Here is a 13,535-nt window from a genome sequence, read left to right as displayed (position 1 = left end):
TATTCTACTAACCCGAACATCACTGTCAAAAACGATGTAGCTCGATGTCACTCTTTGGTATTTGTGGGACATCAATGTAAAAAGTTTCACCAAGCCGCACAAAAATCCTTCAAGTGGAATAACAACAATTGAAATTGCTCATCCGTCAGTCAGTCGACCAGCCAGTCAACTCATTTAGCAGCAATGCTTGGCATTTGTGGGTGTTTCTTAGCGAATTGAGACATAAAACTTTTTTTGAACCACAAAAACCCAAGGAAAATTGCAAGGCTTTTGAAAGGTTCAAACCTCAAAAGTGTCCATGTACAATATATTGAACTCTGAGATAATTTGGAATGGAGAACGAATGGGATTAGAAAGGAAGATGTGTGTGTACAACGAATAATTAAGGAATAACCTTTCACGGGACAAACAACCGAATAGGTGCGGATTTTTAAGGAATAATTTTTCACAGGACCAACAACCGAATAGGCGTGGATTTTTAAGGAATAATTTTTCACAGGACCAACAGCCGAATTGGCGTGGATTTTTAAGGAATAATTTTTCACAGGACCAACAGCCGAATAGGCGTGGATTTTTAAGGAATAATCTTTCACAGGACCAACAGGCGTGGATTTTTAAGGAATAATTTTTCACAGGACCAACAGGCGTGGATTTTTAAGGAATAATTTTTCACAGGACCAACAGGCGTAGATTTTTAAGGAATAATTTTTCACAGGACCAACAGGCGTGGATTTTTAAGGAATAATTTTTCACAGGACCAACAGGCGTGGATTTTTAAGGAATAATTTTTCACAGGACCAACAGGCGTGGATTTTTAAGGAATAATTTTTCACAGGACCAACAGCCGAATAGGCGTGGATTTTTAAGGAATAATTTTTCACAGGACCAAAAACCGAATAGGTGTGGATTTTTAAGGAATAAATTTTCACAGGACCAACAGCCGAATAGGCGTGGATTTTTAAGGAATAAATTTTCACAGGACCAACAGCCGAATAGGCGTGGATTTTTAAGGAATATTTTTTTACAGTACCAACAACCGAATAGGCGTGGATTTTTAAGGAATAATTTTTTACAGGACCAACAACCGAATAGGCGTGGATTTTTAAGGAATAATTTTTCACAGAACCAACAGCCGAATAGGCGTGGATTTTTAAGGAATAATTTTTCACAGGACCAACAGCCGAATAGGCGTGGATTTTTAAGGAATAATTTTTCACAGGACCAACAGCCGAATAGGCGTGGATTTCTAAGGAATAATGTTTCACAGGACCAACAGCCGAATAGGTGTGGATTTTTAAGGGATAATTTTTCAAAGGACCAACAGTCAAATAGGCGTGCATTTTTAAAGAATATTTTTTCAAAGGACCAACAGTCATATAGGCGTGAATTTTTAAAGAATATTTTCAAAGGGCCAACCGTCAACTAGGCGTGGATTTTTAAGGAATAATTTTTCACATTAATTATGGCTCTTTTACATAATGTGCATTTAAATATTTAGAAAATTATATTTTGTTAGATGTAATTATATCATAAAATGTCATAATAAAATATACTTACTAACAGTTATTTTGTTCGAATATATAAATTCGCATAATTAACTCATCCCTGGATGATATTTTCATGTACCAAAGATATATGGCAGCTGAAGGCATAAAGTCAATTCCATTATGCCATTAATATTGAATTATGCGCCATAAAACATTTATCGCAATCAATGAAGTGCGCAAAAATCCGTCCTGCCCTTCAATGTGTTTTCTTTCAACAGACATTGGTTCTGTCATTTGCTCACTCAGGATGCACGAAAACAATGATATCTATTTTGTTTTGCGTATTGAAAAATCGGAAATTTATTGCTCTAGAAAAGACATTCGTTCGACGTGTGAGAATAAACATCAGCCAACAAGTCATTCAGTCAAGCAACAAACAGAACTGCAAACAAGCAGACATTTGTTTGTTAGCTGTTCATACGCCAAGGATACACCTATAAATCATACGTAAATAATAAAAGTTAATTTGGAAGTGTGAAGAGGGGTGGGTGGGCTTTTTGGAGAGGCAGGGACAGGGGGTGAAATTTACATAAATAACATATTTTCAATAAACTCTCTCCCGCCCTCTGTGCTCCGCCATCCAAGACATTAGGAATATATCAACGATGCATAACAGCAATAACAACAAAAAAGGCCAAGTTTGGCAAAGAGCAAATGGCAAATAGCACACAGAAACACACACACCCACACAAAAGGAAAATAATTCAATTGTGAAAAATGCTTTATTGTTTGCTAACGCCTTTAAATGAAAACGTTCGCCCCCTCTGCCCTCTTAAATAAATGTTTTGTGAACAGCAACATACACGTTCCTCAGAAATACACAGATGTACACCGTACGAGAAGATTTACAGGCAACATCAGTGTTCTTAGAAAATTGTGTGTGTGTGTGGATGAGTGTGTTTGCTGCAACATTCCAAACACAGCCACCATCGAACCAAACAACGAACCAACCAAACATACAAAATGCCAATAATCACTAACATAAATCTTTCACAAGCAAACAATACCACATACCGTTCGTTGAGCAATATATACGATTACGCCAATACTAACACACTCGCGCATACATATGTATTAGGTATTTATGCGATAGCTTATTACATAAACATACACACTTGTACATTATTGAGGGTATTGAAATGAAAATTATTGAGGAGTTTTAAGATTTAAAAAGTGTTTTAGTCGTTTAGAAATGTTCAATGATTTAATTAAGGTCCTGACGGAGGTCTGAAGTTGTAATAGTTCTTAACATATATTTTTAAATGACGAGCTGAAGGGAGTCTCTATAGACGAGCTGAAGGGAGTCTCTATAGACGAGCTGAAGGGAGTCTCTATAGACGAGCTGAAGGGAGTCTCTTTAGACGAGCTGAAGGGAGTCTCTTTAGACGAGCTGAAGGGAGTCTCTATAGACGAGCTGAAGCAGGGAGTCTCTATAGACGAGCTGAAGCAGGGAGTCTCTATAGACGAGCTGAAGCAGGGAGTCTCTATAGACGAGCTGAAGCAGGGAGTCTCTATAGACGAGCTGAAGGGAGTCTCTATAGACGAGCTGAAGCAGGGAGTCTCTATAGACGAGCTGAAGCAGGGAGTCTCTATAGACGAGCTGAAGCAGGGAGTCTCTATAGACGAGCTGAAGCAGGGAGTCTCTATAGACGAGCTGAAGCAGGGAGTCTCTATAGACGAGCTGAAGCAGGGAGTCTCTATAGACGAGCTGAAGCAGGGAGTCTCTATAGACGAGCTGAAGCAGGGAGTCTCTATAGACGAGCTGAAGCAGGGAGTCTCTATAGACGAGCTGAAGCAGGGAGTCTCTATAGACGAGCTGAAGCAGGGAGTCTCTATAGACGAGCTGAAGCAGGGAGTCTCTTTAGACGAGCTGAAGGCAGTCTCTATAGACGAGCTGAAGGGAGTCTTTATAGACTACCTGAAGCAGGGAGTCTCTTTAGACGAGCTGAAGCAGGGAGTCTCTATAGACGAGCTGAAGCAGGGAGTCTCTATAGACGAGCTGAAGCAGGGAGTCTCTGTAGACGAGCTGAAGCAGGGAGTCTCTATAGACGAGCTGAAGCAGGGAGTCTCTATAGACGAGCTGAAGCAGGGAGTCTCTATAGACGAGCTGAAGCAGGGAGTCTCTATAGACGAGCTGAAGCAGGGAGTCTCTATAGACGAGCTGAAGCAGGGAGTCTCTATAGACGAGCTGAAGCAGGAAGTCTCTATAGACGAGCTGAAGCAGGGAGTCTCTATAGACGAGCTGAAGCAGGGAGTCTCTATAGACGAGCTGAAGCAGGGAGTCTCTATAGACGAGCTGAAGCAGCGAGTCTCTATACACGAGCTGAAGCAGCGAGTCTCTATACACGAGCTGAAGCAGGGAGTCTCTATAGACGAGCTGAAGCAGGGAGTCTCTATAGAGGGAGTCTCTATAGAGGAGCTGAAGGGAGTCTCTATAGAGGAGCTGAAGGGAGTCTCTATAGACGAGCCGAAGGGAGTCGCTATAGAGGAGCTGAAGGTAGTCTCTATAGACGAGCTGAAGGGAGTCTCTATAGACGAGATTAAGGGAGTCTCTATAGACGAGATTGAGGGAATCTCTATAGACCAGATGGAGGGAATCTCTAAAGAAAAGGAGGGACCTTAAAAAAATATTCCTTGGAATCTTCTAGCTTTGTAGGACCTTAAAAATATTTATTGAAATCTTCTAGCTTTGTAGGACCTTAAAAATATTTATTGAAATCTTCTAGCTTTGTAGGACCTTAAAAATATTTATTGAAATCTTCTAGCCTTGTAGGACCTTAAAAATATTTATTGAAATCTTCTAGCCTTGTAGGTCCATGAAAAAATATTCTTTATAAAATCCACGCCTTGTATAGGTCCATGAAAAAATATTCTTTATAAAATCCACGCCTTGTATAGGTCCATGAAAAAATATTCTTTATAAAATCCACGCCTTGTATAGGTCCATGAAAAAATATTCTTTATAAAATCCACGCCTTGTATAGGTCCATGAAAAAATATTCTTTATAAAATCCACGCCTTGTATAGGTCCATGAAAAAATATTCTTTATAAAATCCACGCCTTGTATAGGTCCATGAAAAAATATTCTTTATAAAATCCACGCCTTGTATAGGTCCATGAAAAAATATTCTTTATAAAATCCACGCCTTGTATAGGTCCATGAAAAAATATTCTTTATAAAATCCACGCCTTGTATAGGTCCATGAAAAAATATTCTTTATAAAATCCACGCCTTGTATAGGTCCATGAAAAAATATTCTTTATAAAATCCACGCCTTGTATAGGTCCATGAAAAAATATTCTTTATAAAATCCACGCCTTGTATAGGTCCATGAAAAAATATTCTTTATAAAATCCACGCCTATATGAGCCTTGAAAAATATTCTTCATAAAATCCACGCCTTGTATTGGTCCTTGAATAAATATTCTTCATAAAATCCACGCCTTGTATAGGACCATGGAAAAATATTCTTTATGAAATCCACGCCTTGTATAGGTCCATGAAAAAATATTCTTTATAAAATCCACGCCTTGAATAGGTCCATGAAAAAATATTTTTTATAAAATCCACGCATTTTTGAGGTCCTTTGAAAAATATTTATCATAAAATCCACATCTTGCAGAGGTCTCTTGCAAAAATCCACGTGTACACGTGTCTATTTCTTCACGTTCACACCACCATAATTGACTTTAAATAACACTCGTCAATGTCACAAATATTTTGATACGCCTGAATATATATTTACCCAACAAACTAAACATCAGCACACGTGAGCCTACTACACATTTTGTATTGCGTTTTGATTTAAACCATTGGAATTTTCAAACGAAGTGAAATTCGAAAGCGTGATTTAATTTTGTCATTTCTTGTTGTGCCTTGAGTTTGACTGGAAACGGAAATGAACGCCTCTAAAAATTTGATTCCTGTTTGTCGCCTTTATCATTGTCGCCATCACCAAAGTCGTCACCATCGTAATCATCATCATCTTCAGCAGCAGCTATACTGTCTGGCCTTCGAACATCCGCTACATTTGTGGCATTACTATGCGACGAAACACTATGGAGACAATGTGTGTGTGTGATTGTTGCTGGGATGTATGCGTGTGTATGTGTTGAGGTGCTGAGAAAACTTTTCCCAAAAATGAATTCATGCTAATACGTCACGTACTTTTGACATTTGTTTACCTCTACAATTAAGTTTCCGTACGCTTTGCCCATTCTATGTGAAAACTTATAATTTTATATGTGTGAGTGTGTGTGTATGGGGAAATGAAAGTTTGCAAATTTAGGTGTGTATGAGTGTGTGCATTTGATTTGCGAAAAAAAATATTGTGTTAGCTTGAAATACTGTGACTAAGATTGGTTAGTTGCAAATTTTAAAACTTAGAAGGACTAAAAATATGTTTAAGGTCCTATACCAATGCGTGGATTTTTCAAGGATCAACCACACAAGGCGTGGATTTTTAAGGACCTACAAAAGGCTTGGATTTTATAAAGAAAATTTTTAAACGACCGACCACACAAGGCGTGGATTTTTTAAAGAATATTTTTCAAGGACAAACCACACAAGGCGTGGATTTTTTAAAGAATATTTTTCAAGGACAAACCACACAAGGCGTGGATTTTTTAAAGAATATTTTTCAAGGACAAATCACACAAGGCGTGGATTTTTTAAAGAATATTTTTCAAGGACCTACCACACAATGCGTGGATTTTTTAAAGATTATTTTTCAAGGACAAACCACACAAGGCGTGGATTTTTTAAAGAATATTTTTCAAGGACAAACCACTCAAGGCGTGGATTTTTTAAAGAATATTTTTCAACGAATATTTTTCAAGGACAAACCACACAAGGCGTGGATTTTTTAAAGAATATTTTTCAAAGAATATTTTTCAAGGGCCAACTGAGGCGTGGATTTTTTAAAGAATATTTTTCAAAGAATATTTTTCAAAGCCTGTTCTAAACCTAGGGCAGGCGTGGATTTTTTAAAGAATATTTTTCAAAGAATATTTTTCAAGGGCCAACTGAGGCGTGGATTTATTAAAGAATATTTTTCAAAGAATATTTTTCAAGGACAAACCACACAAGGCGTGGATTTTTTAAAGAATATTTTTCAAGGACCTACCACACAATGCGTGGATTTTTTAAAGAATATTTTTCAAGGACCTACCACACAATGCGTGGATTTTTTAAAGATTATATTTCAAGGATCAATCAAACAAAGCGTGGATTTTTTAATGATTATTTTTCAAGGACCAATCACACAAGGCGTGGATTTTTTAAAGAATATTTTTCAAGGACCTACCACACAATGCGTGGATTTTTTAAAGATTATTTTTCAAGGACCTATCACACAATGCGTGGATTTTTTAAAGATTATTTTTCAAGGATCAATCACACAAAGCGTGGATTTTTTAATTATTATTTTTCAAGGACCAATCACACAAGGCGTGGATTTTTTAATGATTATTTTTCAAGGACCAATCACACAAGGCGTGGATTTTTAATGATTATTTTTCAAGAACGAATTACACAAGGCGTGGATTTTTTAAGGACCTCTCGTCTATAGAGACTACTTTCAGCACGTCTATAGAGACTCCCTTCAGCTCGTCTATAGAGACTCCCTTCAGCACGTCTATAGAGACTCCTTTCAGCTCGTCTATAGAGACTCCTTCAGCTCGTCTATAGGGACTCCCTTCAGCTCGTCTTTAGAGACTCCCTTCAGCTCGTCTATAGAGACTCCCTTTTTTAAGGACCTCTCGTCTATAGAGACTACTTTCAGCACGTCTATAGAGACTCCCTTCAGCTCGTCTATAGAGACTCCCTTCAGCACGTCTATAGAGACTCCTTTCAGCTCGTCTATAGAGACTCCTTCAGCTCGTCTATAGGGACTCCCTTCAGCTCGTCTTTAGAGACTCCCTTCAGCTCGTCTATAGAGACTCCCTTTAGCGTCTATAGAGAGTCCTTCAGCTCGTCTATAGAGACTACTTTCAGCTCGTCTATAGAGACTGCCTTCACCTCGTAAATTGTCAAAAAAATTTTTTTCTGCCGGTTAATAGGGACTCCTTTCAGCTCGGGCTTTTTCTATTTCTATTGAATCCACTGTTGTTGAAACAAAAACAAATTTTGTTGATAATACATTGAAAGACAAATCTAACCTCTATGTTGCCGAGTGTATTTTTATGTATTTATGCAAAAGTGAAAAGTTTTACTTTGATGCGATACGATTTATTTATTTTTTTGTTTGGTTATTTTGTCACAAACTCCTCCCTTCTATTATATGATGGTGCTCCCATCTCCCTCCCTCATTCATTTATTCAAAATTGCGTAAAATGAAATAAATAACTTTTTGAGACATTCGAATATAAAACCTATGCTTCAATTCCATTTTTATTGTGTCTAAAACGAGGAGAAACTTTTTTTGCCGTCCTCCTCCGAGTGTGGCAAGGTGGATACAGTTTTGTGTGTGTGTTCGGCATGGGCGTATGGAGGGCGTCTTTAAAAAGTAATGAAATTTGAATGTCAGTCCCAATTTATTTTATCTTCATACAGCATGGGGTAGCATAGCATAGGCTGATGATGATATGGGAGGTGGGTGGTTGGCGGTGTGATAGTATGTATGTGTGTTGGTTTGCCAATCTCCATGTGGTGGTGTCATGGTAAAGTAGAATTTCATTGGATATATATATGACAAGTACCAGCTGTCACCAGAATACATTGCCAAACATTTTTTTTGAATTTTATTTATATTTTAAGTCAGTTTTGATAGACACCATAACACGTAGCCTCCCCAAAAACTGAAAAAAATGAAAAGAGGAAATTGTATAAGCTTTAGATTTTGTCGGCGTTTTTAAGCAGGGTGGCCAAGGTGGAGGGAGAATATGTATGGTTATTACTTAAAGAAGTTGTGCCGTGATTTGTTTATGAATGTATCATTAAACAAAACAATATCTAATTAGTAGCATTCATTTTGACAATTTAAAAGTGGGAGGAATGTCTGTGACAGAAGACATATTTTTGAAAGATTCCTTACTGAAGACAACAAAGTTTTTCAACAAAAATATAAAATAATTAGTAATTATATGTAAACTTTGAAATTTATTTATTCTTCGTATACACTCAAAATCAGTTTTTGAATTTTGTTAGCGATCAGGAGTGTCGTAATGCTACTGAGGTGAAACACGGAGAATTATCGGGAGAGAGGAGAAATGTATTTTCAAACCAGTAAGGAAAATAGTAAAATCGGACGGAGCCGACTATATTATACCTTTCACCACTGTGTATATTCAACAGATGAATCCTAACAGATGTCGCATTTTTAAAGGACCAATGCAATTGGATCCATAAAAATTTCCTTCTGCAACCGATACTGCATTTTTTATTTGGTCAGATATAGAAGCTATATCTAAATCTGAACCGATTTTCCGGAAACTTAACGTACATCATTCTAGGTCTAATTAATTACGTTGTGCCAAATTTCGTGCAAATTGAGAGATATATAGGGACTTTGGTGCACCATTTACATAAAATCGGACGAAAATATATATAGGAGCTATATCTAAATCTTAACCGATTGTCAGGAAACTTATCACACATCATTCTAGGCCTAATTAAATTCAATAGGGTTCATCCTTCGGACAAATAAGTGACATATGCCAAATTTCATCCAAATCGAATCATAAATGCGACCTGTACTTTGTTCACAAAAATACATGGACGGACGGACGGACATGAGCAAATCGACTCAGAAAATGTGTCTATCTATAAAAATAAGAAGAAAGAACAAGAAGAACGTGAGCGTGAGCAAATCGAGATGTACAGGAGTCAGAATGAAGTCCAGAATTTTTACAACGAGTAAAATCCCAAACAGACGTCTTTGGTGCGGGTACATCCTCCTGTAGGGATGAAGAAGGAAATATGGTGTGAGATACAGATAGCGTGGTGAGGATCTGGAAGGAGCATTTTGCAAAGCTTCTGGTATCAAATAGTAACGGTGAAGGAGATATCGCAGAACCAATTGGAGACGACGGTACAGAGTGTATATAGAGTACACCACTTAGCCAAGATGAGGTCAGGATAGAAATTAAACGGCTCAAGAAAAATAAAGCAGCAGGTGTCGATGGGTTACCAGCCGAATTATTCTAAACTGGTGGTCTGATGCTGATCAAGAGCATGCACCAATTGATTAGTACAATTTGTCTAGAGTAGTGCATGCCCAATGAGTGGAAACTTTGCATCCTATGTCCCTTGCACAAAAAGGGAGACAAGATAGCTAGAGGAATTAGTCTTCTTCTCATCGCATACAAAGTGCTTTCGAGTGTGCTGTGTGAATGTCTGAAGTCAATGGTCAATGACATTATTGGACCATATCAATGCGGCTACAGACCTGGCAAATTCACTATACACCAGATTTTCACATTCGCTATTATTGCACGATAACTTTTACTGGCACAAGGTCAGCGGTTAAAGTCAGAAAGGACCTCTCGAAGCCCTTCAATACCGAAAGACTATCACCTTGTCGAAAGGGTTCCATCAATGTGACAGTCTATCGTGTAACCTTTTTAAAATCGTTGATAGGACTGTCAGTAAATGGCGACAACATCAAACTGATGGTATCAACGCGCAAGAGGTAGTCAATGACTTTATATACCTCGGTACCGCCATAAACAAAACTAACGCCATCCGTTTTGAAATTCGAAGAAAGACATTGTTGGCCAACAGATGCTACTTATTCTGAGTAAGCAATTTAAGAACCAAGCCACTTTTAGCCAGACCAAACTCACACTCTATAAGACAAAGATACTGCCGGTTCTGGTATATGGATATGAAGAAAGAGTACGTGCACAATCAGATGAGAAATCTCTTGGCGTGTTTTAGAGAAAAATTCGTAAAAAGATCTACGAGCCGGCCTGGGAATATCGGCGTCGAATGAACCACGAGTTGTACCATCTCTACTCGGACATCGACAAAGATAAACGTGCCAATGGATGATGATGATGTCAAAAGGCATATAAAAGCGCAGAACGAAAAGGCCACGAATTCGATGGAAGGATCAAGTGGAAGACAATATATATCGAAAATTGGCCTTTCAAATTGAAAAACACTGCACACAAGACCGACATACCTGGAAATCGTGTTTAAGCTTTAAGTAGTATCATGAAAAAGGGAAATGCGTGTTTCTTGGTCAGCTTGCTTTCTGATAAAAAACGTTCATGCATATTTGTATTTCTTGAAAAATATTTAAAAAGTCCATGTATATTTGTGGTCCTTAAAAAATAATAAAAAATCCAGATGCTCCATTTACATAAAATCGGACGAAACTATATATGGGAGTTACATCTAAATCTCAAACCGATTTTATCCAATTTCAATAGGTTTCGTTCTTGAATAAAATAAGTGACATGTGCTGAATTTCATCCGAATCGGCTCAAAAGTGTCACCTGTACTTTGTTTAAAAAATTACATGGACGGACAGTCTAGAGAAATCTATCTCGATTCTTTTGCATGTTACAAACATACTATTTGTGCATATGTTTGTAACATAACATAATAATACCCTGTACCACAGTTTGGTGGAGGGTATACAAAATTCAATTTTTTTAAAAAATCTCGCCGTTTTGCAGTTTATGAAAAACTGATGTTTTAACAAAATCTCGGCCATATGTGAAAACCAACGCCAATGTGTGGTTCATAAAAAAATATGTAAATTTTTTGCTGCTCGAACACAAATTAAAACAACTAAGGAAAGTAGTAAAGTCTGACTGGGCCGACTATATTATACCCTTCACCACTTTAGGTATATTGTACATATGTATCCTTACAAATGTATGTCGATGTTCCTTCGAAGGAACATACTCATGTCTTTCTGCAATCTATGATAAATTGAATTTCATTCGGGCAGATTTAGAGTCGTCTGCGTACCATGGGACATATTTATAGCAAAATTGATACACGCTATACGGTACGCATACTGTTAAAAATTTAATCTCAATCAGACACCCGTTCGAAATACATTTGGAAGCTATGGCTGCATCTGCACCAATTTCCAAAAAACCCAATAACGTCATTCAAGTTGTGCAAACATCACACATCATTCTAGGCTGAATTTTTTTACTTTTTTCATTTACCTTAAATCGGACAAAAATATACATTGGACCTATATAAAAATCTGAACCGATATTCACGAAACTTAGCACACATCATTATAGGCTTAATTCAGTACGCTGTGCCAAATTTCGTGCAAATCGAAATATATTTAGGGATTTTGGTACACCATTTACCTTAAATCGGAGCTATGTCTAAATCTGAACCGATTTTTCCCAATTTCAATAGGGTTCATCCTTGGGACAAATGAATGAGCTGGAAGAATATGCGTAGAAAGTGATTCTATGCATATTCTCAAAAGAAACCATGTGTCTATCTCGTTTCCTTTTGCCTGTTACAAACATATGCACAAAGACATAATACCCTGAACCACAGTGTGGTGAAGGGTATACAAATTCACGAACAAATTCAAGAAAATAAAAGTTGCGGACTGCAATATTCAATATTTTTGTTTTAAGGTGACACGATAACTCAAAAACCTGTGAGCGGAGCTGTATAGTCGGACGGGGCCGACCATATGATACCCTACACATCTATCACGAAAATCTAACTTCCTGCGGTTCTAAATTCTGAGCCTGTTATCAAATAAAAATTTGGTCACTTTAGGCTTTGGTTGATTTGACCTGCATCTAAACAATCGATCTAACAATGTTGTCAGATCTCTTTCATGGTGTATATGTGACTTTCTACATATATTAATGGCCTGTAGGAAGACAAGAAAATCTGACAAAAAATAAGTTGTTGGTTCATTGCACTACCTAAATATCATCGCAACATCACCGAAAATTATAGGCGTCGTCCTTGAGCATAACCGGAACTTCATGTAAAATTTCAAAGTGATTAGGGCGACATTTCCGCCCATACCAAACAATAGCATAACTCACATACGCATTTAAATATTTACGTATAACTCCCACATCCGAGTACAAACAACTATGTAATTGGTATCAATTTAAAGGTCAACTACTCCGCTTGGATATACTATTATCTTCTCGAATCTATGTCCTTCAGTAGTAAATATATTCGCCCAACAATAAAATTTTTGTAATTTTTCACACAAATGTCTGGGTCAATTTGGCCTGCAAATATTGACCGATATTTATCAAAACGGACATGCTTCTTGTCTGGCCCGATCCCCTTCTCCATGTAAAAATTCGCGAATATTAACCCTAAATATTAACCGATCTTCACCAAAAATAGGGGTCTTCATTGCACAGAACCCATCTTACATGCAAAATTTCGTGAATATTGGCCCATAACTGTGGCCTGTGTCGTGTTTACAAATTACCAGTAAGGAAAGTAGTAAAGTCGGACTGGGCCGACTATATGATACCCTTCACCACTTTGGGTATACTCTACATATATATCCTAACAGACGTCGCGTCTTTGTTATATATCTATATCTGAACAGACTTCAGGGAAACATTCTAGACTTAATTCAGTACGCTATGCCAAGATTCGTGCAAATGAAACGATTTCCAGGGACTTTGGGGTACCATTTATCTAAAATCGAGCGAAACTATATATGGGACACAATTTAATACGCTATGCCAAATATCGTGCAAATCGAAAGATATATAGGGTCTTGGTATACCATTTACCTTAAAACGGACGAAGATATATATGGAAGCATTATCTAAATCTGAACCGGTTTTCACGAAACTTTGCACACATTATTTTAGAATTAATTCAGTACGCTATGCCAAAATTCGTGCAAATCGTAAGATATATAGGGACATTGGTACACCACTTACCTTAAATGGGACGAAAATACATATGGGAGCTATATCTAAATCTGAACAGATTTTTCCCAATTTCAATAGGGTTCGTCCTTGGGCCAAACAGATGAGCTGTGCCAAATTTCATCCAATTCGAATCATAA

The sequence above is a fragment of the Musca vetustissima genome, unplaced genomic scaffold (genome assembly GCF_032173495.1).
Source record: "Musca vetustissima isolate MV318-11 ecotype Yass unplaced genomic scaffold, APGP_CSIRO_Mvet_v1 utg18320, whole genome shotgun sequence".
NCBI lineage: Eukaryota > Metazoa > Arthropoda > Insecta > Diptera > Muscidae > Musca > Musca vetustissima.
The sequence above is the reverse complement of the archived record's forward strand: the minus strand, read 5'-3'. Positions refer to the sequence as shown.